The sequence below is a fragment of the Amblyomma mixtum genome, chromosome 7 (genome assembly GCF_055824585.1).
Source record: "Amblyomma mixtum isolate Tamu chromosome 7, ASM5582458v1, whole genome shotgun sequence".
Taxonomy (NCBI): Eukaryota; Metazoa; Arthropoda; class Arachnida; order Ixodida; family Ixodidae; genus Amblyomma; species Amblyomma mixtum.
The window spans coordinates 130,282,783-130,310,133 of NC_143018.1; the positions used below are offsets into that span (position 1 = coordinate 130,282,783).

At 45.4% G+C, this 27,351-nt stretch overlaps 1 pseudogene; it reads left to right on the forward strand.

The window, feature by feature from the left end:
• LOC149337590 (uncharacterized) lies at positions 1 to 27,131 on the forward strand (annotated as a pseudogene).
• Positions 27,132 to 27,351: the final 220 nt, after the last annotated feature.

The window sequence follows — 27,351 nt, forward strand, 5'->3', positions numbered from 1 at the left end:
ATGGCGGTGTGTTGCTCTACAGCTCCAGCCCTGGGTCTCTGGATCCTGTACTTGGGGCGGCGCGGAGGACAAGCACGTGGTGACGAGCAGCGGCAGCTTGCGCGGACTGTGGGTAGACGCGGGTAACAGCAGCGTCCTCGCCTTCTACGGAGTCCCGTACGCCGAGCCGCCGCTGGGAGTCGTCCGCTTCCAGAGACCCCTAAAGCCCCTCAATGAGGGGTTTTAGAGACCCCCGCCCATACGCCCGTGGCAGGGAGAGCTCAGGGCCATCTTCAAGGTAAGCTTCCCCTTTCCACTTTTGAAAAGTGAATCGAGTACGAAAGATTGACCGATTCCGTTTTACGTGGTAAAGCAAGACTGCGGAGTGTGAGGCGTACCGTACTGTGGGGCTTCGGGTTGATTTCGGGCACTTAGGGCCTGAAATTCTGCTACGGAGCCTGAGCTTTTTGTATTTCGCGGCCGCCACAGCCAGAGCTGGCACCTCAAAACTGGCTTGCTGAGTAGGCGATTGTAACAGCCACGTGGCCAACACGGCGGTTTAGCACGACAGGGCAGCAGTTCGTGCATGCGGATTAGCGCATGGGGTATCAACGCCCACCACTTGTCGCTGAAGTCAAGTAAATCTTTCCCTGAATACTAGAGCGCTTGTTTTCGAGTGGTTAAGAGGTTGGATACTTTATTGTAGTTTGTTTTGAAAAACTTGTTTTTATTGCCAGAGCATCAGCCCATCGGGAGAAAAATGTGTGCTCTCGGTTATAAAATTTTCCCATTTGACTGGAGGGATGTGACATAATTCCGGTAAAGGTGTCAAACGCTTCTAATTCTATCGTATTGCCAACATACAAAGGAATCAGATTCCCCAGTGAATTTTTTTCTTGCCTCAAAATACAGAAAGTTGGTCGTATGTCTCTTGCTCATATATGCTCATTTCGGTGATTTGAGCCGACACTGGCTCCAAAAACTATGCGTAGCTGAGATGACATGCATGAACTCAGTCGTATACCAGCATTAAGGAAACCCCAGACACAGCTGCAGTTGACGCTTGCAATAAAGCACCTTCTACAAAGTGAGGCTTCTCAAATTAAAAATTACAATTTTCATCCTACATAATGCCGGCGTTTTATTTAGTATGAAATGTCAGCCACGAGCTGCTTTTGGCCGTGCTGGTTCCCTGATATTTTTAAGCAAGCTCTGCTATATGGCGCATTTTCTTTTCCAGAAACATTTCGTGTGCATTCCTCCGCCGTGTAACAAAGTGCCTGTGTCAGCAAAAAATATAAAATATATAACTTACGGCCCGGTTCAGTGCAGCGTTTGTAAAGGAGTACGCTATACCTAACTTCCAGGATCAAGGGTACGGCTATGGCGTACTCTTGGAGGGGGTGATTTAAGGGAACAGTCTAATCTACGCATAGAGTTACTCAACCTTTCCTCGCGAAAGAAAATGAAGACGAGTGTGGTTTGCCCTCGGAATATTTCCCGCTCGGGAAATATTGTTCGCACCCCTTCCCAATTAAGGTTCGATGAGGACGAACCCAGGACCGCAGGGTTTTATCCTTGCCGCACCGGCCGCATTTCGGTGGCAGCAGGCTGTAAAATCGGCCTTGTGTTCTGCGATTATTAAAGAGTTCTGGAAACATTCCATCACAGCGTCTTTCATAACCCACATATGTGCAGCTTCGGCCCGTCAAACCTCACCTACCTTCCTAACATCTCATTTGTCGTTCTCAATGGCGCTCTGTGAGCGCAGGAACCACCGTGCCCGCCACAGTGGCTGCGCGCGCACGAGCGGCAGCGAGGCAAAGAGAGCGCCGACTGGACTGAAGACTGCCTGCACGTAAACCTATGGACACCCAGCCTAAGCCCGGCCAAGCTGAGGCCCGTGGTGGTGCTCCTGCACGGAGGGCACTTCACGCACTGCTCCAACAGGCTGCGCCAGTACGATGGGGCTGTGATGGCTGCGCGCTGCGACTGCGTAGTCGCCGTGCCCAACTACAGGTGCGCTGCGCTCGCATTCGCTGTCTGGAGGGGGCGAACGGTAGTGCGAACAGTAGGATCAAGCGAAACAAGCGCTTTGAATGACTTCGGGAAAAAGATCGCCACGCTTGTAGCCCTACCCCGAGCAGAGAATCGATAGCCAGGGATTCGACTGAAACTGTACAGCGCCTACTACCAAGTTTCTGAATCACGCGATTACGAACATGCATCACGAACTCTTTGTGAGCAGCCCTGTTGCCTGCCGCTGAGCAGCAATAGAAGGTGTTCAGCTTCTAGACTCAGTGTCATTTTTTAGATTATCAGACTATTTTTTACGCTTAGTTCTTTCCTCTACACCCTACGGGTCTACTCTGTTTTCCATTTTTGTTTTCTATTTTTTCTTCCAGGCCCAAAAGATATTTCATAAGGGGAGGCAGGTTAACATGCGTAGCCTTGCTTGAAAATGCTGGAAAAAGGGATGAGCAATATACAACGCCAAATAATGCAAGAGAAAAAAAATTCAGCGGACATTTAAGCCCCACCTTAACATTATGACGCGATAAGTTAATGAGTTAATGCTCATATATGTGGTATTGGTAATTCTCTACTTTACATTCACAGACCTATGGGAGTCCTCATTCCACTGCTCGAGCGGTGGTGCAGCGAGCAATGCGCCTCTGCTCTGCAATAGCAGGTGCTGCTACCTGTGATGCTTGTGCGACCCACGTTGCTCTTTCCGAACAACCTCTCGCGACCAGTTACTAATGTAACTGCCCCCTGCCACGGCGGTCGTTTTGTTCACAATGCGGTGGGCAGGTTGTGATGACGCCGCGGTGTCACGTGACTTAGATGGCCCACCTTGGTTGCTTGTCGAAGAGGATTTGTCTCTCACAACGTCGCCTACGACGCTGACGACGCCGAGCTTTCTGCACAACGGTAGGCTTAACGCTGTCGCGTTCAAATAAGCAGCTTTACAGCAAAAGGCGAAAATACAACAATGATAATAAATGTTAATTATTATTATAAAGCCAACTGAGAAAATTATAGAAAACAAACATACAAAAAAAAAGAAAGCAAGAAGTGGAGTTTGTTCCAAGGGATTATATTTAGCTAAAGAGTCATCCTCTGAATGTTTTGCTTTTTGTGCATGTGACAATATTTTCAGGTAGGGAATTACATGAGACCATTGCGTGACAGAAGGATAGGGTGCGGGTAGGAATGCGCTTAAAGGTGCGCTGACGAGGAATCTTAACTCGTCTTTTTGCCGCGGGAATTCGACCTACACGTTCCCAGCATTCTTAGAAACTTCGATTTATTACCCTGTGCGGCCGATTTCCCTAATTAAATCGGATTAACTTCGGGCTTCCGCTTCGGGCTTCCGCGGGCTTCCGCAAGTACAGGCGCTCTCCGAACAGAACTCTGAGCAGATTGCTGCTATTAAAAGCAGACTTGATGATTCGGACGACAGGTCGCGCAGATCAAACCTGTTTTTTTTTTTTTGCCATAAAGATGACGAACGAGAAACGTGGGCGCAGTCAGAGGCCCTTATTATCCGACACTGCAGCGAGCAGTTAGACACCACTCTTGCTCCCCTAGATATCACAGGCTGGGAAAGTTTGGGGCGGACCGGAACCGACCAATAATTGTTTAATTTGCGCATTTTAAGGTTAAAGAAAAGGTTATTTCATGTGCCAAAAAACTCAAAGGCAAAAGTTACAGTATTTCTGAGGACTACTGCCCAAGTACTCTTGCCGCTAGAAAGCGCCTTGTGGAATTCGCGAAGGCACAGGAAGAAACTAAATTCAAACTCAGACACGACAAACTAACCATCGGAAAGAAAACTTACACTTTTGACCGCAGTAATCAGATGGTTGTCCCCCACCCTTTACACACGTAGGAAACACTTGTCTGAAACCTAGCCGTTCTTACTTATCCTTTATATATATACTAATATCAGAAGCCTTTTGCCTAAACCTGTTCCTCTCAGCAATATAATTCACACAACAGAGTCTAACCTTCTTGTTCTTACCGAGACATGGCTCAGATCATCAATCACCGACTCTGAAATTCTCTCGCTTTCTTCCGATTTAAATATTTTCCGGCGGGATCGAATCGACAAGCGTGGGGGTGGCGTACTGATAGCAGCCCACCGAAATCTCCAATGCATCGAATTAAAAATATCATCGCCCCTAGAAATTATATTTGTTATTTCCAATGCCTCTTACCATCGGCGCCTGTTATCGCCCCCCCGACGCCAAAGCTTCTTTTGTCGCCGAATTCCACGCCGTTCTTCAATGCGTAACTGCAACGCACCGTCAGTCACCTATTCTGCTGTTCGGAGACTAACTTTCCTGCTATTACCTGGTCTAATCTCGCCAAAACACTATCAATGAATAACATTGAAAGTGACTTCGTAAACACGTGTCTAACCTTTGGACTAACGCAAGTAGTCGCCCAACCAACACGTCATAGCAGCAATTCGTCTAATACACTCGATCTGATCCTTACCTCTGACTCCGATAAGCTCTCTTCGCTCACATATTCTTAGTGACCATTCCATCGTGCACGGTTCGTTTCATTGCCATCTACCGGGTACACCAACAATAATGAAAACAATAACATTATATGACAAAGGAAACTATTCCGCAATCAATACTGCACTTGAGGAATTTTCCGTCTGGCTTCTTGTGGACTTTTCTAAACGTTCCGCTGAGACTAACTGATTACTTTTCAAGGATAAAATGCATGAGCTGATAAAGACTTACATACCCACTATCACTGTAACCGATAAACCATCATCGCCATGGTTGAACCGCACGTTGAAACGTCTCAACAACAAAAAGAAAAGACTCTTTCGCTCTGTAAAACGAATTAACAACGAATGCTCATGGAAAAAGTATTACACTGCGGAAAATAAGTTTGAGTCACTTGCTAACAAAAAAAAGCGTATTTTCTATTCATCAGTTTTGCCAACCATGTTAAAAAATGACCCCAAAAATTTTGGAGTACTATAAACCCTAAGCGCTCGCAACCATTACAATTACACGATCACTGCAATCGGCCGATTCCTGGAAGTCAAACAGCCGAAGAACTAAACCGTGCATTCAGTTCTGTTTTCGCGCAAGAACCTCCTAACAATTTACCAGATTTTCCCCATTACGATCACACTGTTATGCCTGAGATCACTTTTAATCCTCCCGGTATTGTGAAAATCATTGACTCATTAAGGCTTTCATCTTCTGCAGGTGTCGATGGCATTAACACCAAGGTACTAAAACATACGAAAAACACTGTCAGTGTGATTTTATGCCATAGTTTCCAGCAATCATTGTCATCAGGAGTGGTGCCGGAAGACTGGAAAGTAGGCAAGGTTGTTCCAGTCCCGAAAAAAGGTCCTCCATCTTTATGTTCTAGTTATCGTCCCATTTGAAATTAAAATTGAAATTGAAATTTATTTTCTTTCTTTCTACAGAAAGAGGGAGCCGGGGCAAAAGGCCAATTGGCCTGACGAGGTCCCGGCACCTGAACCAGGGGCAGCGGTGCGCAGCACATACAAGCATGATAACATCATGGCAACAAAATACAAACAAATTGGTGACATTGGTGGCACAAAACGAGATGGAGATGCACTGTATTGAAAGTGTGGCTACGGAATATAACGCACAGGGGATGTAATATATATATATATATATATATATATATATACATAAATGCAATGACATAACAAAATGCAAGCAAAGAAACACTGCATGCATTACTGACAACGTCAATAGAACAGAAGATACACAATAATTATACAAAAGAGGTGCACAGGCACTGCACAGAAAACATACACCATGTAAACAAAAAATATTTACCAAAGACTAAAAGCGTAGTAACTTAATAAAGTAACACGATATGCAGTACAAAAGTAAAAAGAACAAAATGTAGGCCAAAAGCGAGACGACCTTAAGAAATTTTCATGTTAGTAGAGGGTCAGTTTCTAACAAAAACTTCTTGATTTTTTTCTTAAAACTATTTAGATAAATGGTAAATTCAGTTTTAACGCTAAACACATTGAGAACAGTTGGTACCTGATAATTCAAACTTTGTTTGCCGTAGTTTGTACGGATTCTTGGTACTACTTTCATTATTTTGCGGAAGGGGTACCTCATTGTCGGGGTGTCATTGGTGGAATCATATAATCGATTTTTGTGTATATGCTGCAGCAGGCGAGAGTTATAAATCTGCTTAGTGTTTAGTAGACTGTATTTTCTAAAGAGTGGGGCAGTTGGCAAATTTAACGGTAAGCCATAAAATCCTTCTAATGCCCGCAAGGCTCTTTTTTGGAGTGTGTGAAGTTTTTCAATGTTAGCAGCTGTCCTGGTTCCCCAGACTAAAATACAGTACGATAGCCTGGAATAGAAAAAGGCATAATATATTGCTAGCTTAAGCCAGACAGGTATTAGAGGTGCAATTTTATACAGGCATCCAACAGCTTTACTTAGTTCTGTAGTTAGCTTTGAAACATGTACATTCCAGGATAGGGTTTCATTAAACCAAACGCCAAGAAATTTTTGATTAGTAACCCGACGTATTGTAGTGTTTGCATATCGTATATTGATAGGTTGCGATATGAGTGCATTAATAGGTCTGAAAATAATGTAGTTGGTTTTTGTCAGGTTTAAACTTAGATTGTTATTTTGCAACCACAAATGAAGTTCCTTTAGATAAGAATTTACGCTTGTTTCTAACTCCGACATGGAAGTTGCAGAAAAGAAAATATTAGTGTCATCCGCATACATAATTAAATAAGGTGACCCTGGTATTTTGGAGAAGTCATTAATATAGGTGATAAACAGGAGTGGCACTCCCTGTCTAATAGCACAGTGATTGGAAGATACATTATTTACCTGCACATACTGAGATCTATTACATAAGTAATCATTTAGCAAATCTAACGCAGTACCACGAATGCCATAACTTCCTAGTTTTTGCAATAAGAGTTTATGCTGCACACAGTCGAATGCCGTACGAAAATCCATTTCACTAACAAGCGTTTGTTCAAAACTAATGGAGCATGTGCTTTACTCTCACATAGTAAAATTCCTGATATCTGTCACTTTTTTTCATCCTAATCAGCATGGGTTTCGCAAAGGGCTATCATGTGATACTCAACTAGCTTTATTCATTAACGACGTAAGCTCTAATTTCGATTTAAACATTCCGGTGGGCGCTCTCTTTTTGGATTCTGAAAAGGCATTCGACAAGGTTCCCCATCAAAGACTTCTACTTAAACTTTCAAGCTTACACATTAACCGCCTTGTATTACATTGGATACGCAATTTTCTCACTAAGCGGAAACAATTTGTGTATGCTAATAAACTTTCGTGATCTTGCTCCCCGGTCCTTTCCAGGTGTCCCCCAAGGCACTGTGCTTGGGCCTTTGCTTTTTCTAATCTATATTAACGACCTGCGTAATAATATCACTTCTCATATCCGCCTATTTGCAGACGACTGTGTAATCTACCGCCCCATCCATAACACCTCTGACTCTCGCTTACTTCAAGACGACCTTAAACGTGTTGAAGCCTGGGGCAACACTTAGTTAATGTCCTTAAACACTAATAAAACGTCATTGCTTTCTTTCCATCGGCGCCAAAACTATCAACAGTTCAAGTATAAAATAAGTGCATCTGAAATAGCATCTGTTCAATCGTATAAATATCTCGGCATCACATTTTCTAACACACTTAATTGGTCAGCGCACATAACAAACGAAGCCAATCGCACTTTTGGCTTCCTCCGTAGGAACTTGCGACTCGCTTCCGCTTCAATTAAAACATTAACATACCTCACATTTGTCCGGCCGAAGTTAGAGTACGCATGCTCAGTCTGGGACCCTCATCAATCTAACCTTTCAAACACCCTCGAATCAGTTCAGAATCTCGCAGCTAGATTTATTTTTTCGGACTACTCGTATCACACCAGCGTCACTGCACTGAAATCTGAGGCTAATCTTACTAATCTCGAGTCCAGACGTTGCATCTTTCGGCTCTGCCTCTTTCATAAATTTTATCACAGCCAACTTGATGTTTCAGCTATCCTGCCAACTTATCGCTTATCAAGCCGTACCAACCATCCCAAAGCAGTCTACCCTCCCCCAGCACAGACTACAGCTCATCGTCGCTCATTCTTCGTGCAAACTGCTCGAGACTGGAACAGCCTGCCATTCGACTCCGTGCACCACTCCGATCCACTGCACTTCAAGGCTGCCATCCAATCTGCCATTAGTGACACATTCAGCCCATCCCTCATGTAATACCCCATTCCTGGGGCATTTGAGGTATTGATAATAAATAATAAATTCTTATTTAATTCCCCGCATACGGTGGGAGGAGTCGACCAACGCTTGGAGGGCCTTTCAGGCAGTCGCGTGGAGACTTTGGTTTCGCATTTGTTTTTTTTTTTCTGTTAGGCTTCCTTGAATAAATAGGTCTAGTCAGAGACTACATAGCTGCAAATTAGGCCCATGGAAATAAAAATGTGCGTGGACTTTTTGCTTTCGCCGATCACTACGTATCACTTCGCCGGTGGCAGAGCGGCAAGCCGCCACGGGACTGGGTGAAAAGTTGGTCGGCTCCTCCCACCATTTCAGGAGAATTAAAAAAAAAGGCAAGAGCCTGACGTCAATCCGATTTAAATTAAGGAAATCGGCCGCATAGGGCATTAATTCGAAGTTTCCAAGAACGATCGGAACGTGTAGATCGAGTTCCAACGGTAAAAATACGAGTTCAGATTCCACTTGAGTGCACCTTTAAAAGATTGGCCGTGACTTAAACATGAAAAGTAGGCTTTCTAACAGGCGTGTGTTCATGTCGAGACCATAGGTAATAACGAAATATGCGACGAAGGCACAAACGACATATCGCTCTTAGCGTCACCACAAACATCTAAACATTCGTAATAACCCCAGGTGGTCGAAATTTCCGAAGCCCTTCACTACGCCGTCCCTCATAGCCTGAGTGGCTTTGAGACACTAAACCCCATAAAAACCAAACCATATTTACACAATTTTCAGTATGTGCGGTATCACGTAGCTTCCGCTATGCTTCTAGCTCAGAGGCGTGCAAAGTCGTATAGTTTTAAGGTCGCAGACTGTACTTGATATGATCAGCGCATAAGCACCTGGATCTTACAACCACAGATGGCACATGACCCATTATCATATGACATCCACTGGTCTGCACGTCATGGCTGGTGACCTTGGTTTAGACAAACTATGGCAGTGCCAATGTTGCTTACCCCATAGAAAGTGCGATGTGTACATATCACTCATGAGAGAGCAGCTGTTCAGTGCAAAAAAAAACGGCCGCCTGGTTCATGCCTTATGAGCCTTTTATACGTTGCAGGCTTGGAGTGTTCGGCTTCCTGTACGCCAACGTCACCGGCTTCCCAGGCAATCAGGGTCTGTGGGACCAACACTTTGCCCTGCAGTGGACCAAGGGGAACGCGGCCGCGTTCGGCGGAGACCCCCGCAGCCTGGTTCTCTGGGGAGTGGACGCCGGGGCCATCAGCGCTGGACTGCACATCCTGTCGCCGCACGGGGGGAGTGCACTCTTTGCAAGAGCCATGCTGCAGGTGCGCCGATGCTGCAGGCTACTCTCACAACCAAAATGGAAACGACTGCAGGCAGCATACCCAGAGCCTATCCCGCACTTAATCTCCTTTCAACGATTGCCACATTGTACTAATGCGCAAACGACGAGAGTCTGCCTTGAACTCAGCTCTGCAAGATTCCGCGAAATGGATGTTCAGTTTATTAGGGAATTTTTTTTTCTTGTCATATTCAGAAATACAGCACAGTTGTTTTCGAGAGCACCTTCCGTCAAGATTCTGTGTTTCTTTAACAACTTTTGCGCTGATGGTGCCACAGTTTGCGTTGTATGCGTCGATTCTTTACTTTTTTCGGTAGTATCAAGCATGTTTCTGCCGCTGAGTTCAGGCAAATACATTCACTTGCTAGAAAACATAGAAATAACGGACAGGAAAAACTATCTGCAGACTCAAAAATACGCTTGGCAACACTTCAGGCCCCTCAGCTGATTTGCATTGCGTGCTTCGCCCTGTCTCCGTGCGTCTCCTTATTTGCAGTGGCTTGGAGCGAAAGCTTTCAACAAAGTCGCCCTCTTAACGCGATAGCCGTACAGGCCCCATTCAACAGAAAATCTGTTGTCGGCGTCAGTGTTGTCAGCGAAAAATCACGGGCGTGGCTGTGCCTGGTGGTCCCCAGAGAACAACCTAGGAGGCACGTGGGCCACCTAGGTCACGTGACCTTGCGGGGTCATCAACGCCTGCCCACCTCGGCATGTTGCAGTTGATTTAATGATAGGTCGCTCGAGAAGAGCAACCTATAGGCCGCACAAGGCCTGCCGCTGGGAGCGATTGCTCTTCAGGCGCAGCTTAGCTGTCCCCTACAATTTTTCTCCTCTTATTCCTCCTTAACCAATTACATCATTATTGCGTTGGAAGCAAAGGCGTAGGTCTGGTGCCCAAAATCGCATATTTGAGATGCCGGGAAAGCCATGCGCGCAACTTTACGTGTCTTTCATCTCCCCTCTTTTTACTAATAACGTACAGCTGCACGAGAACTCCCAAGACTACCAGATTCTTGTCCTCGAAAGCACGTCGGGTTCCCCAGGAAACCACAAAGCCGATAATTATGCACGATGAACCTGTGACTTGATCTTACGTAAAAAAAATTAGGGGGGGCAATTTGTAGACCTAAAGTGCGAAGACGAGAAAGCCTTAAGCGCGGTGTTGCTGCTTGTGTCACTGAAGCGTTGTTAAGATGTTAGGCTTCGCCTCTAAGAGTGGAACGCGACAGCGTCTTGCAACGCTGCCAGGGAGTGCACAGAACGCCATCGCCCATTCGGCTCTACGCTTTTCTGGACGGTAAACTGCTTTTTGAGGAAAGGAAATGTACGCCTCTCGCATATCTCGCATATATACGTCAAAGCATGAGGACGTCTAACTCCACAGACAGGATAGAACTAGCAGAGCTATTGAAGTTAATAAATAAGCGCAAGGTAGCCGACATAAGAAAGTTTAACATGGAGAAAATCGAGCATTCTCTAAGGAACGGAGGTAGCCTAAAATCAATGAGGAGAAAACTGGGCATAGGTAAAAACCAGATGTATGCGCTAAAAGACACACAGGGCAATGTCACCGGCAATATGGATAAGATAGTTGAATTAGCCGAAGAGTTCTACAAAGATCTATACAGTAGAGAATCTAATAATCAGGTTACTGAGGGAGGCAGTCGAGAACAGCAATGGGACATCCTGCCAGTAACGAAGGAGGAAGTAAAGAAAGCCTTAGGAGCAATTCAAATAGAGAAAGCAGCGGGTGAGGATCAGGTAACAGCAGATTTGTTGAAGTACGCAGGAGAGATTGTGCTTCAAAAACTAGCTACCCTCTATACGCAATGCCTTGTGACCTCGAGAGTACCAGAAGCTTGGAAGAACGCTAACATTATCTTAATTCATAAGAAAGGAGACGTCAAGGACTTGAAGTGTCCATTGCCTACAAGGTATTTACTAAGGTAATCGCTAATAGAGTCAGGACAACCTTGGACTTTAGTCAACCAAATGATCAGGCAGGCTTTCGTAAAGGATACTCGACAATAGATCACATTCACACTATCAATCAGGTGATAGAGAAATGCGCAGAATATAACCAACCCCTATTTATAGCCTTCATTGATTACGAGAAAGCATTTGACTCAGTGGAAACCTCAGCTGTCATGCAGGCATTGCGGAATCAGGGTGTAGAAGAGTGCTATGTGAAAATATTGGAAGATATTTATAACGATTGCACAGCTACTATAGTTCTCCATAACGTCAGCAGTAAAATTCCAATACGGAAAGGTGTCAGGCAGGGAGACACGATCTCGCCAATGCTCTTCACTGCCTGCTTACAGGAGGTATTCCGGGGACTGGAATGGGAACAGTTGAGTGGGCGTGGGACAGCAGCGATGATGGTTCTAAAGCCCTTCTACTTGCTTACGCAGTTGCTTGTGATCGACTGCAACTTCCCTGCTTTTTGCCCGGATTTGCCTGGAGGAGAACCATCGCTGCCAAATGTTGCCCGTTTCCACGGATTCTTCTATGCCGGTCATTGTCCTGCCACTCTGAACTTCGCGCCGTTGGACCATGAAAGCGCGCTGCCACCGCGCTGCGACAAGCAAGACGCACCGCCACCGTCATCAACCAGTGTGCCATGTATAAATAGTCAACCGATGCATCCGCTCGTCAGTGGGCGTGGGACAGCAGCGATGATGGTTCTAAAGCCCTTCTCCTTGCTTACGCAGTTGCTTGTGATCGACTGCAACTTCCCTGCCTTTTGCCTGGATTTGCCTGGAGGAGAACCATCGCTGCCAAATGTTGCCCGTTTCCACGGATTCTTCTATGCCGGTCATTGTCCTGCCACTCTGAACTTCGCGCCGTTGGACCATGAAAGCGCGCTGCCACCGCGCTGCGACAAGCAAGACGCACCGCCACCGTCATCAACCAGTGTGCCGTGTATAAATAGTCAACCGATGCATCCGCTCGTCAATGGGCGTGGGACAGCAGCGATGATGGTTCTAAAGCCCTTCTACTTGCTTACGCAGGTCAGTTGCCCACTTTCACTATATTCTAAGCGTACTAGTAATCGCTGTTTACTGCTTGTTCCATGTCCACACACTTTGGGATGCACCGTTGCCGATTGTATTCATGTTGTGAAGTTGCTTTTGTTGTCAGGTGATGTAGAGTCGAACCCTGGTCCTAACAAGCAAGGCCTGGGTAATGAGGATATATTAGTTGCAATTAATGACCTCAAAAAATCTATGGAATCGCGCCTTGGGGAGGTAATGGCATCTTTGAGCGAGGTAAAGGCCAGTCAAAAACAGCTAGAGGCCGGTCAAAAACAGCTAGAGGCTAGTCAAAAGCAGCTTGAAGACACGGTGTCAGACGCATTACATCGACTGGCAGCTCTCGAAGCAAAGGCAAGCGATTCTACAGCTCTTCTGGATGGGGCTGATGTGAAACACTTCGTAACTAAAGCTGTTCTTGATGAAAGCTATCTTCTGCGGACACGGCTTGATGAATTTGAAGATCAGTCTCGAAGAGATAATCTTATATTTTATGGTGTCGATGATGCAGCAGATGAAACATGGGCGGAATCTGAGCAGAAGATAGGGAGACGCCTTCTGAGCTCATTTTCCCTGGAACTAACCGATGAAGGCATTGCAAGGGCACATCGCCTTGGAGCTTTCGTTCAAAAGAAATGCCGACCGATCGTCGTGAAGTTCGCGTCGTTCAAAGTTAAAGATAGCATTTGGGCTCAGAGAACAAAACTGAAGAATACAGGCGTGTCTATACAGGAGGACTTTTGCAGAGCAACTAGGCTTTCGCGGAAAAAGCTCATGGACTATGGTAAAGCAAGTGGCCATAAATACAACCTGCGTTACAACAGGCTGTACGTAAACAAAAAATGCTACGTATATTCTGCCGACACGGATGCCGTATGCGAAGTTGAAGCGCCTGGCGGGCGTGCCTCTGAAAATGACGCAACAGCCCCGCCTGCATCTCCTCCGCCTGCATCAGATACGCCTGGATCAACTTCTAACTCAGGTTCGCCATAGGAAAACGCAGCCGTTCAGGCATTACCGAATCCAGATTACTCGATTCTTTTCACTAACATTCGCAGCATTTTAAATAAACGAGACTCATTGTCAGCTCTAGCCGACACGTGTTTTGCCGATGTGATTGTCCTGACCGAAACGTGGCTGTCTGAAAAAGTTGATTCTCGGGAACTGTTCACTTGTGAAAAAAAATTATAACATTTATAGATTTGATCGCTGCGAGCGTGTTGGTAGTGGTGTTTTGATTGCCGTATCAGATGAAATTGCTTCCTATAGCGTTCCCGTGAATTCTTCACTGGAATTTCTCTGCACTTGCTTACGTTTGAACCACAAGGACGTTTTATTCTGTGTATGCTATCGACCACCTAGCTCACAGCCTTGCTTCTGCGATGACCAACATGACGCCATTAATTCGGTCCTTTCTAAGTTTCCGAGGTCTCCTCTTTATATTTTTGGTTATTTAAACCTTCCCGCAATTTCATGGAACAGCCCCTCTTTTCATCTCTTACGTCCTTTCTCAGAATGTTCTGCATTCATTGAATTGTGTTCCACGTTCAACCTTGATCAAATCGTTAAAGAACCAACCCGTGTTACTCAGACATCTGCCAACATACTTGATCTTGTGCTAACCACTTCTCCTGAAACTATATCTTCAATCAGCTTTCTTCCGGGCTTAAGTGACCATAGTGCAATCCACCTAACTATGCCTTCACGCTCGGCTCGCTCACCAAAAAGATACAAGCTACTTAGGAACTACAACAAGGCGGACTTCCAAGCTATTAATGCAGAGCTCGAGCGCTTTTCCGACACCTTCTTCCCGCAGTTCTGGAGTCGTTCCATTCAAGAAAACTGGCACATATTTAAAACGAAGGTGAACGATCTGATAAATGAATATATTACCACTCGTCGCGTTTCCTGCTCCAAACAAGCACCTTGGTTCAGCGTATCGTTAAAGCGCATTTTCCGGCAACTGAAAAAAATCAATAACTGCTGATAAGTGGCACCTATATCGTGCTGTCGCGTCACAGTACAAGCAGGCGCTGCAGAGCGCTAAGCATGTTTTTTATCATGACACACTGCCTCATTTGCTCGTTTCCAACCCTCAAAAATTTTGGAACGTCGTTAATATGCGCAAAACAAAAGAGGTCTGACTTCGCTCCATAAATAATATCCCGGTTCCCCCTCACAAGTGCTGCATTGCTTTGAACAATACATTTTTCTCATCCTTTAGTAATTCCGTTGTGTCCACCTTACCCGATATTGCGGTTTCAGAATCTGTTCAGGTGGAGCCTATAACTATCAATGATGAAGGTGTTGCCAGTCTTATTCAGAAAGGAAAGCTTGCTTCAGCTGCAGGGGTCGACGGTATTAGTTATAAGTTCTTGAAAAGTACATGTTTATATTCATCCATGATGTTGTCCGAAATTTTTACGCAGTCCATCCGCAGCGCATCACTGCCTGACGACTGGAGGATCGCCAAGGTGGTTCCAGTCCACAAGTCTGGTGACGTTCATAATCCTAATAACTACAGGCCTATTTCCTTAACATCTATTCCATGCAAACTCCTTGAACATATTATCTATTCACACCTTGTTGACTATCTGGAAGCTAATTCGTTTTTTACAGATTCACAGCATGGTTTTCGTAAGCATCATTCTTGTGAAACTCAATTAGTTGCATTCACTAATGACTTGATTTTAGCTCTGGACCACTCTTCTCTCATTGATTGTATATATATCGACTTTGCAAAGGCTTTTGACACCGTGTCACATCAACTGTTACTTTATAAGTTAAGTAAATTAAATATTGATAATGGTATTTTAAAGTGGATTGAGTGTTTTTTAAGTAATCGAAGTCAGTATGTAAATGCTAACGATCATGACTCCCCTATTTCCCCCGTAACCTCTGGCGTTCCGCAAGGATCAGTTCTAGGACCTCTTCTTTTCCTTATCTATATTAATGATCTTCCTTCCTCAGTTACTTCCAAAATAAGACTTTTCGCTGATGACTGTGTTTTATATAGAGAAGTTACTAACCAAGATGATGTATGCGCTCTTCAAAATGATCTGAACATAATTGGAACTTGGTGTAATACCTGGCTTATGAAACTAAACGTTAACAAATGTAAATTAATGAGAATTACGCGCGCGACTAATCACAACATTCCGTGCTCATACTCTCTCGACGACACCCCACTGACCCAAGTTAACAAGTATAAGTACCTTGGAGTTCAAATAACAGATCATCTGTCCTGGAAGGCTCACATTGAATATATTGCTAACGAGGCCAACCGCATGCTTGGCTTCATCCGTCGTAACTTTTCCCTTGCCCCTATCCCCGTGAAACTACTGCTCTACAAAACACTCGTCCGTTCAAAAATTGAGTACGCTGCTCCAGTGTGGGACCCATACACTAACTCTCTCATTGGGTTGCTTGAATCCATCCAAAATCGCTCTGCAAGGTTCATAATGTCAAATTACTCCCGCCATGCCAGTGTTTCAGAAATGAAAAGAACGCTTAGTCTTCCGGATCTTGCCATACGGCGCCGCATTTCGCGCCTCTGCACATTTCACAAAATATATTACGGCAACGAAACCTTAAAGCAGTCCTTGTTTACTCCTCCGGTGCACATATCGTCCCGAAGAGATCATCAACTAAAGGTGCACATTCCACAGTGCAGGACTGTCCAATATCTAAATTCCTTCGTCCCCAGAACAGCCTCGGACTGGAATCACCTGCCCTCCACCGTCGTCGTCATCAATGATTCTCAGAAATTCAAGGATACTGTTAATGCTTATGAATTGTAACTGTTTATTTGTGTATTTCTTTGTATTTATTTTTTTTGCCTACTCCTCTCTGTAACGCCTGACCGGCCTTGAGAGCAATAAAATGAAATGAAATGAAAAGAGTTAATGGAGAATACCTGAGTAATTTGCGATTCGCTGATGACATTGCCTTGCTAAGCCACTCAGGACAAGAACTGCGAAGCATGATCAATCAGTTAGACAGGCAGAACAGAACGGTGGGGTTAAGAATTAACATGCAGAAAACCAAAGTAATGTTCAACAGCCTAGCAAGGGAACAGCAGTTCGCCATCGGTAGGAAGGTGCTGTAAATAGTAAGAGAATATGTCTACTTAGGGCAGGTAGTGACCGCAGATCCGGTTCATGAGAGGGAAATAACTAGAAGAATAAGAATGGGGTGGAGCGCATATGGCAGGTTCTCTCACATCATGAATGGTAGCTTACCAATATCCCTGAAGAGAAAAGTACACAACAGCTGTATCCTAACGGTACTCACCTATGGGGCAGAAACGTGGAGGCTAACAAAGAGGGTTCAGCTTAAGTTAAGAACAACTCAGCGAGCTATGGAAAGGAAAATGATAGGTGTAACGTTAAGAGATCGAAAGCGGGCGGAGTGGGTGAGGGAACAAACACGGGTTAATGACATCTTAGTTGAAATCAAGAGGAAGAAATGGGCTTGGGCAGGGCATGTAATGCGAAGGCAAGATAACCGCTGGTCCTTAAGAGTAACGGAGTGGATTCGAAGAGAAAGCAAACGTAGCAGGGGACGGCAGAAAGTTAGGTGGGCAGATGAGATTAAGAAGTTTGCGGGGGTAGAGTGGCGGCAACTGACAAAGGACAGGGTTAATTGGAGAGACATGGCAGAGGCCTTTGCCCTGCAGTGGGTGTAGTCAGGCTGATGATGATGATGATATCTTGGTGGATACCTTAGGCTCGACGTAACGGGAAGGGAGGAAGATGGGAGGAACGGAGACACCGTATTCACTATACGAGCCTTTGTTCATTCCAAACCATCGAACTGGCATGGCGGAGTGGTTAGGATCCTCGTCTCGCACTCCGGAGACCGGGGTTCGATTCCCGAACTCAGTTTCCTACTCAGTTTTATTTATTTATATGGTTTGACTAGAAAGGTTAATTAGGCTACTTGGTTAATTATGGAAATAATTAACATCAGTCCCACTTGGAGCATCACTATACGATCCCTTTAATTGGCTGCATGGTTATTAGCCAAAGTACAAATGGTCCTGTTTGAAATTCGCGCACTGTGATGTCATGACCGTTTCGACCAATTGAAAAGCGTGACATTTCTGTCGACAACTCCTGCTTACAACGATGAGGCATTAAATGCTTCCGCCTTAATAGGACAGTACCGGAATACAAGCAATATTTCAATGAGCGGCTCCATACCTACATTCGTCCTCTCCAACAGTAAGAACTGTCGGAGAGCCAGAACGCCTCAGCGTCAGTTGCTTTGTCGCAACATCCCCTAAATAGCGGCAACAGTTTCTCAGCAGGGCTAATGAATCGCTTCTTGGCACACCCTTCTGCAGCAGCTGCTCATCGGCAAGGAGGAGGACCTTGAACTCTCACGGAGATGAACGAGCCATGGGTCATTTAATTAAGTGTTTATCCTTTCTTCACGAAAAAGGAACGCAGTCATTACTGCCATTACAAGCGGTAGCTACCACAAGGGTTAAAACATCGAAAACATCCAAGGAGAGCCGCCCTCATCAGCTGTTGAAGAGTGCCTTGTAAGTTGGGATCGCAGCTCTGTGCTATGAGGGATTCCCACCCGTGGTGCGCAGGGAGGCTCACCGCTGTCGTGCCTGGGCGAGTGTGCTGACGCGGAGAAGGTGCGGCTGGTCGTGGCCAAGCTGTGCACCTCGCCTGACGAGGCAGAGGATGAACGCCGCGCCCTTGCCTGCCTCCAGGTGGTGTACACGGCGGCACTGGTGGCCCTCCCCGTCGACGACTATTTCGCGCAGACACTGAGCCCCTTCCTGCCCACATACGGAGAACCTCTAGTACCCGTCGACCCTAAGGATGGTTGGCTATAGTTATCATAGTTGGCTATAGTTAGCGTCTCAATTTAACGCTGTGCAGATGTGCACACGGCGGAAAGGGACGTGCAGAGGGAACGTTGCGGGGGCACGCCACCGCAACGATGCAGGTCACAAGAATGCCATTTTTCATGCAGGCCTTACTGATATGGATTACCACGTAAACGCCGCCGGGCTGTGAAGGCAGCCATTACAACCCGGACATGGATTCCGACGTTTGGCGGGAAGCTGACTCCATCGACAACGAAAGCGGCACTGTGCAGTACCCGCTTGCCTCAACCTTTCCCTCGCAGAACCGTTTCTACATCTGGCAACCAGGAACTACGCTCAGCGCCACCGCGTTAAATGGACTAAAAATACCACCATCACACTGCGATCACTCGGGGCACACCACCGCAACGATGCAGGTCACAAGAATGCCCTTTTTCATGCAGGTTGGTTGCTTACCAAATTCAATTTGCATTTGCTCTGATAACGCGCTTTGGGTTGCGGTGTCGTGCCCCATCGACGCTGACTGCAGTTTGCGAAGGTTCTTGTGCACATTATGTTACCAGAGTATCAACGCCTATGTCGTTTGCCTTATGCTTGTGCTAGCCGGGAATGTGGAAACGAACCCAGGACCCGCAGAGAATAACGCCCCTCAACCGGCCCTCAAATCAATTGCCTTGGCTATATCCCGCATTGAATGCTCTCAAAATACCATGCTTAGTGAACTAGCATTGATTCGCGCTGCTCAGTCGAAGTGCGAGGATTCAATATCCAGCCTTTCGGTGCGAGTTGACGCCCTGGAACAAATCACGAGCTCGAATCAGTAAAGTAGCCCGAGTTTATCAGCCGATCCTGATATGGCTAAACTTCTAACCGATATTAAGCTATTTTCTGATAAATGTGATGACGCTGAGAACCGTCACCGACGGTCCAATTTGCTGTTTTTTGGAATCACAGATCAACAAGATGAATCTTGGTCCGAGTCTGAATCGGGAATTATTTCATTCTGCGCGGACGAGGTCGATGTCACAATTGATAGCCACGATACTGAGCGTGCTCAGACTTGGCCGTTTCCAACAAGGAAAAAACTGCCCTATCATTGTAATAGAACTTTTTGACGGGTTAGTTGGTACATCGTCTTGAAAGACTGTCGTACACCAAAAACAAAAGGACGAAACAGGAAGGAAAAACACAGAACGCGAAAGAGTCGCAACTTCCAACTTTAATAACAGGAAAGGCAACGAGGCGCTCTTTTATAGCTCCTGAGCTGCATGAGGGTGCGGGAACTAAAAAAACAAATGCGGTGGTGGACGAGTGATAACAGCACAACAAGTCTTAGGGAGGTCACTATTAGAAAAAGCAGGGTTGATAACACATGCGAGTGTGAATGATATCACAGGTTGAAAGATTATGAATAAGGATTAGAACCAACGCTAAGATATTAACAATCATAAAACCGATTGAAGGAAGCAAGGGGACTTTGCAACGGGCATCTAAACGAAACCGTCCGAAAAAGCTAGTTTGTTTCTGGTGAGGAGAACAGAAGGCGTGCTAACGCAGTTGTCTTTTCTTTGATGAATATAAAAAGCCTCAGTGACTTCTCTTTCGATATTTTCTTTTGCCCTGGCTAGAAACCTGGTCTCGTGAAATTTCGGACAACAATCTTTACATCTGCTACAATGTAAAGCTAGGTTGCTTCCCGTCTTGCGTTTTAGGGTCACATTGTCCTGTCGAGCACGCTCATTAAAACACTGTCCCGTTTGCCCCACATATACTTTGCCTCACGTGAAAGGGATCTCGTATACCACATTAGTGGTGCATATTATGAACACTGTTTGAACACTGTGTGTGTGTTTCCTCGTCTTGTGTCCTTGTGTAGCATGCGCTGTTGAAAAATTATTATAATACTGTTTGATGTTTGGCAGTACAGGCCTTTTTGATCCTCTTTCCTGACACCATCGGACATATGCTTGCCAGTTTGCAGGGGGCTGAAAAAACCAGCTGCACTCCGTGCCTGGAAGCCACTTTTTTCAAATTGTGCGAAAAGCCATGCAGGTAAGGTATGACCTGCACAGGTTTGTTTCCAATGGCACACTTGTAGCCCGGTTTCTTCATTTTTTGAAGCAGGCTTTCAGACACGCTGGTGACCAGTTGCAATCGGTAACCTGCTGACATAACCCTTCCGATCTGATACTGGAAGCTTTCACTTATCTTGTGTGGACAAGATTTTTCTAGGGCCGACCTAATGTATCAACCTCGCTAAAAGTAGTCTCTGTTAGCCTACGATAGCGCCCACTCCAAATTAGTAAATCGAGGAATAGTTTCTCTTTGCATTAGGTTCGAGGGTGTCAGGAAAGCGGATCAAAATGGCCTGTACTGTGAAACATCAAACAATGTTCACAAAATGCACCACTAATGTGGTATACGAGATCCCTTTGACGTGTGGCAAAGTATATGTGGGGCAAACGGGACAGAGTTTCAATGAGTGTGCTCGACAGCACAATGTGACCCTAAAACGCAAGACGGGAAGCAACCTAGCTTTACATTGTAGCAGATGTAAAGATTGTTGTCCGAAATTTCACGATACCAGGTTTCTAGCCAGGGCAAAAGAAAAAATCAAAAGAGAAGTCATTGAGGCTTTTCATATTCATTAAAGAAAAGACAACTGCATTAGCACGGCTTCTGTTCTCCTCACCAGAAACGAACTAGCTTTTTTGCACGGTTTCGTTTAGATGCCCTTTGCAAAGTCCGCTTGCTTCCTTCAATCGGTTTTATGATTGTTAATATCTTAGCGTTGGTTCTAATCCTTATTCATAATCTTTCAACCTGTGCTATCATTCACACTCGCATGTGTTATCAACCCTGCTTTTTCTAATAGTGACCTCCCTATGACTTGTTGTGCTGTTATCACTCCTCCACCACCGCATTTGTTTTTTTAGTTCACGCACCCTCATGCAGCTCAGCGGCTATAAAAGAGCGCCTCGTTTCCTTTCCTGTTATTAAAGTTGGAAGTTGCGCCTCTTTCCTGTTCTGTGTTTTTCCTTCCTGTTTCGTCCTTTTGTTTTTGGCATACGACATTCTATCATTGTAAATGTTATGAGATTTAAAGAAAAAGGGCGTATCCGTTTTGCCAGTTCCAAGCTTAAAAAGTCTTCCTTTTCCGTCCGTGAAGACTACTCTGCACGCGTTCGCTTGGCAATGAAGAAACTTTTTTCGTATGGTCAGCATTTAAAATCCGCTTTGATAACCTCATCATGAACAACAAACAGTTTGTGTACGTTGCTGTTAAAGATTATGCGGTTGAAATAAATTTATAGCGCTCACCGCAGGCACACAGGTCCTTTATGCACCAATCTTTCCAAAATCGCACGCGTGCAGCCCCTGCCCCAAGTGATAAATCAGTTTCCGTTTTACTAACAAACATCCGAATTTATTTTCCAAAGAAAGAAGCAGTCGAAGCTATATTGCAAGACAACAGCACAGATATTGCCATCTTTACTGAAACGTGGCTCACACCTGGTATACTGAATGATGAACTTTTCCAAGATAAGCAATCCTTCACTTGTTTCCGCCGTGACAGACCAGGGCGTAGGGGAGGCGGCGTGATGGTTCTTGTTAAAAGTATTCTGGTCTCTTCTGTTGTCGCAGTCAATAGTAAAAGCCATATAATTTGCGTGAACGTTTCTCTTGCTCATTGCACCAATATAATAATTGCATGTTACCAAGCACCTGACCCCGATCATTCCTTCATCGACGACTAAAGTACCATTCTGCTCGACATCAATACACAGTTTCCCAGAGCCAACGTAATAGTTAGCGGCAATTTTAACTTCCCAGACATCGATTGGGACACTCTAATCGCATCTTCCCGCCATTCGAAGAATTTTTGGATCTTTTTCTACCTACTGACCTCTCTCAAGCAAAGAGTAGGTGGGGGCGACCAAAAAGGATATAAAAATAATATGCCCCTGCCTGCACACCTCTCTCAAGCAGCCGGAATACCAACTCGGGGCACTAGCATCCTAGATCTTGCTCTTGCGTCTAATCCAGATTTAATCCAGACTTTGTCATCTATCGCCGGTCTTAGCGATCATAGCACAGTGTTGTTCAACCTTTCAGTTCGCATCACTCCACGACAACGTTCAGTGAAATACATACGCGACTACAAAAAACCCGATTTTTCTAAAATTAATGAAGAACTAGCCAAATTCCTTCTGCACTTCGAACAGACTGCTTCTTTCAGGTCTACTGATGATAACTGGCCCATTTATAATATAAAGATAAAATTACCTCTTTAACTGAATATTATGTACCCCTTGTTTGCATTCGTGGTGATGCCGGAAAACCGTGGTTTACTAACTCTTTAAGAAGTCTGTGAAATAAGAAAAAACGATTATTTAGAGAAGCTAAGGGCTCCAACTTAGCGTCTAAATGGGAAAAATGTTTTAGCTGTCTGCGAAATTATACCAAGTTGCCTAAGAGCACTAAAGAAAACTTTTTCAACAATGACCTACTCGATATTCTTCGAAATAACCCAAAAAAGTTTTCGACTATTTTAGCTCCAGGTCGTAGCGGTTCACATAATATATATTTATTAGATCAAGGTGGTTGTGATGTTCCAAAGGAGCTTCGCTCGGACGCAATGAATGCGTACTTCTCATCTGTTTTCACCCACGAACCAGCCGTAAACATTCCTACATCACAGAGCCTAAATGTATCTGAAATGCCACCTGTTAGTATCTCAGCCGAAGGAATATGTAAACTTATTGAAAATTTAAAGGTATCAAGTGCTCCTGGGCCCGACATTTCTGCGAAAATTCTTAAAGGTACCAAAGTAATATCCAGCCATTTCCTGCAAATCATTTTCACGCAACTTATTCCTAGTGGCGAAATCCCGTCTGAGTGGAAGATTAGCCGAGTCGTGCCTCGCTTCAAGGCAGGAAACCGCACTGATCCATCTAAATATCGTCCCATCTCGCTAACATGCATTGCGTGTAAACTACTTGAACATATAATTTACTCCCAAGTAGCTAATCACCTCGATAGAAATTCTTTTTTCTTTCCAAACCAACACGGATTCTGTTCTGGCTACTCATGTTAAACTCAACTTTTTGAATTTACGACTGAGCTCCACTTAAACCTTGACTCCTTGTTTCAAAAAGATATTATTTGCCTCGATTTTTCGAAAGCTTTCGACCGAGTTCCTCACCAGCGCCTCTTGGCTAAACTTTCCTCCCTTTCACTGCACCCGCTGATATTATCGTGGATTCGCAGTTTCCTAACTAATCATTCGCAATGCACCGTCATCGACAATCATCCTTCTACCGTCACTAAAGTTACCTCCGGAGTGCCTCAGGGCTCAATTCTTGGCCCGCTCCTGTTTCTTGTCTTTATCAATGACCTTCCTGCCGGCATTTCATCATCCATCCGTTTGTTCACAGATGATTGCGTCCTTTACCGCCGTGTTAGTACTACGAACGACCAGTCATCGCTGCAGTACAGCCTGAACTTGATACAAAGTTGGTGTTCGACCTGGCTCATGAAACTGAGCGAAACTAAATTCAAGTTTATGCACGTGTCCCTTAAACGATCTAACCTGCACTTTTCATACACGCTAAACAGGACTGCGCTATCTGAAGTTGAATCCTACAGATACCTCGGCATAGAAATAGCAAGTGATCTTAACTGGTCGAAGCACATTACGTCCCTTGCTGCTAGCGTTTCTAAATCGCTAGGATTCATCAGACGATCGCTCATATTTTCTCCCCCTAAGGTAAGACTCATCGCATATGAAACTTTCATCCGCACTAAACTTGAATATGCATCGAGTATTTGGAATCCACATCAAGAGTATTTAACACATATATTAGAGGCCATTCAAAATCGAGCTGCTCGGTTTGTAACATTAAATTATAATTCTTGGACGAGTGTTACTAATATCAAATCCTCCGTTGGTTCACCTTCCTTGGCATCCCGTCGTAAGATAGCAAGACTCTGTCTATTTCACAAACTTTATTATAATTTTCCCCAACTGCGTGAGAGCCTAATTATGCCACCTTTAAGATCATCGCGACGTTTTTTTAAGGGCCGTAGTGTTCAAAGCATTCATGGTTCAACCAATGCGTTTAATTCCTCGTTCTTGCCAGCTGCCATAGCGGAGTGGAATGTCCTTCCAGACAGTGTTGTGAATGAAGTTAATTCCCTAAATTTAAAGAGATATTAACTGATTTATTCCCCTAATAATTCCTGTTGAAGGTCCTTTTTCTTTCTTTTTCTTTTGTTTACGTACTTACTCGCTTGTTTCCTTTTTGAAGTGTTCTCTGCAGGAGCTACATGTGTCTAAGTTTATGCTCCAAACATTGTTCTTTGCGACTTGATTACTGTTCGCCCCCCCCCCTATGTAATGCCCCCTGGGGCCCTTAAGGGTAAATAAATGATGATGATGATGATGAAGCGGGGGAAGGGTTTACTAAGGGAGAGACAGTCATCGCATCTCTCCTGAGCTGACATTGTCCCTCAGTGGCGCGTAAATTTAAGAATTAAGTAAGCTTGACTGATGTGGTCCGAACCTGGTAGAGAGAGAAGGATCTCTAATGTCCGTATTTATATAAACGCTGAAGCAGACGCAACCGTAGCAAGCCATCCTCATCAGCAGAGAGAGATGTGTTACTAAAATTGAGGCCACAGTGACGGAGTCTACAACGAATGCGGCACTTGGCTGTGTTTCATCTCGTGGGCCCTGTCAGAAGATCTGCCCTCCCCATTGTCCTCTCTTGTGGATGGCTTAACAAAAGCAGCAGAGTAGCGTCATAAAACGCTTCGAACCGCCATGATGCGATGCGTTTAGTAGAATGCCTTTGCTTTGGCATCCGAGAGGCGGCCTGTGCTGCCCCCCCCCCCCCCCCCCCCCCCCGAGCCGCCGCGGCAGCTGTGGCCCCTCGACTTCCCAATCCGCTCTCAGTGCTGGTGGGCTCCGGCCGGGGCGAAGGGACGCACTTCTTGGCACGCTTCCTGGATGCCTCGACGAACGGCTCGTGGGCGCACTTCACGCCCGACCAGCACCGCAGCACCGCCTCGGCGCTCTTCACGTTCACCCTCGGCGAGGAGATCCTGGAGGTCGAGAACCTGCACACGGACCTGGAGTCGCTGAACGACACTGGCCGCGCGTTTCGACACTACGGGGCGCTGCCAGACGAGGCGCTCTATGTCTGCCCGGCGTTGGCCTTCGCCGAGTATTTGTCGGACACGGCGCTTGTGTACGTCCACGAGTTCGGTCTGGTCGACCACAAGGCCGCCACGCCCGCACAGGCGCCGCAGCATAGCGACGACGTCGATGCTGCCTTTCATTTTGGCCGCCGATGACTACCTCGAGTCATTTGTCGCGAGAGGCTTCGCCGACGCCTTACTCTACTTCATCGACAACGGGTGAGGATCTGTACACTTATTAGCACGGTCAGTTCAACAAATTTATTGCAAGGGATCAATATCCTTAAAATAAAAATTTAAGCAATTTTCATGCTTCGAACAGCATGTTCTTCAGTTTGTTGTCACACCTGCCGGCGATAGACTCATTTATGTTTTATTTATTTATTTTCTTATTGAAAAACTACATTAGTAGAGATTAGGTTAGGTAGACGTTGGCGAGGGTGTAGTGACCAGAATTTTCTGGCTCGCTCTACCAGAGTGAGCTGATGCTGCGGGTCCGAGTCGGCCAGAAGGTCCTCCCAGTGCTCAAGACTAGAGATAAGTATTTTTGTTGGAAACTATCCGGCAATTGACACCGCTCAGGAAGGTATCTCCGCTGCTTAGTCACCTATACGAATGCATTGATTTGTGTCATATTTCCTCGTATATTGGGCGCCGACGATTGCTTGTCAACGCGGTACTTTAGGTTTGGAAAACCTCAGGATGGCATCTCGGCCAAACATTTTTGCTTCAGTGTTCCGGAAAGGACTGTATGAAGAGGTACCTCTTCCAGTGTGTTCTTCCGGAGGAAAAAACATTTATGGCCAGTATTTATGACTTGAGACAATCATAGTGAATGGAGAGACAAGAGCAATTATATATAGTGCAAAATACGTGATCTATGATTGAAACCTACCTCATATATTAAAAGCTACCTCAAAAAGGTTCATGTTAGGTATAACACGAATTGCAGCACAATGCTACCTAAAAGTTCACAAAGGCTTGTCAGCAAAGCGGACGGAAGGAATTCAAATCCAAGCGATGATACAGTGGCAAGTCTCAAGACAAGCATCGCCCACACTTCAGGTGTCAATCGGTACAGAATGTTTCGCATGTTACGACTAAACAATTTGCCCGCGATAAGCTTGACGTTAAAGGTACAGTATCGCTATCTTAGAAATGTGTACTTTACTAGGGCGAAACTGACTTTCTTAGCTTCTTGTTATTTCGCTCTGTCTTCTTATCTTTGTCGTTACGTCAAAGAAATATTGTAACAGGGATTGTGTTTGGTTTAAACGGTTCAAACGCAGGTCGGCGGACTGGCCCGCGTTCACCAGGACTGAGCCTATGGTGCGCTACTTCTCGGCTAACCAGACGGTCACCGCAACGTCGCCCGCGGCCGGCACATGCAAGCCGCGTTTCAAGTGCTACCCCGGAAAGACTCATCTATAAAAGCCGGCGTACGCACTTAGTTGCACCGTACTGGGCACGCAGAGATATAGCTTGGCAAGATCGGAGACGCAGTTTCACCGTTACTACACTTTGTCGCTCAACTACTGATGTCATACTACAGCGAAGCTCGTCCGTACATTTTATCACTATTTTTTACATAGTGCGCCATTAGAAGCACCTTCGCGCCATAATACTTATGTTGTATTGTCACTGTTAGCAC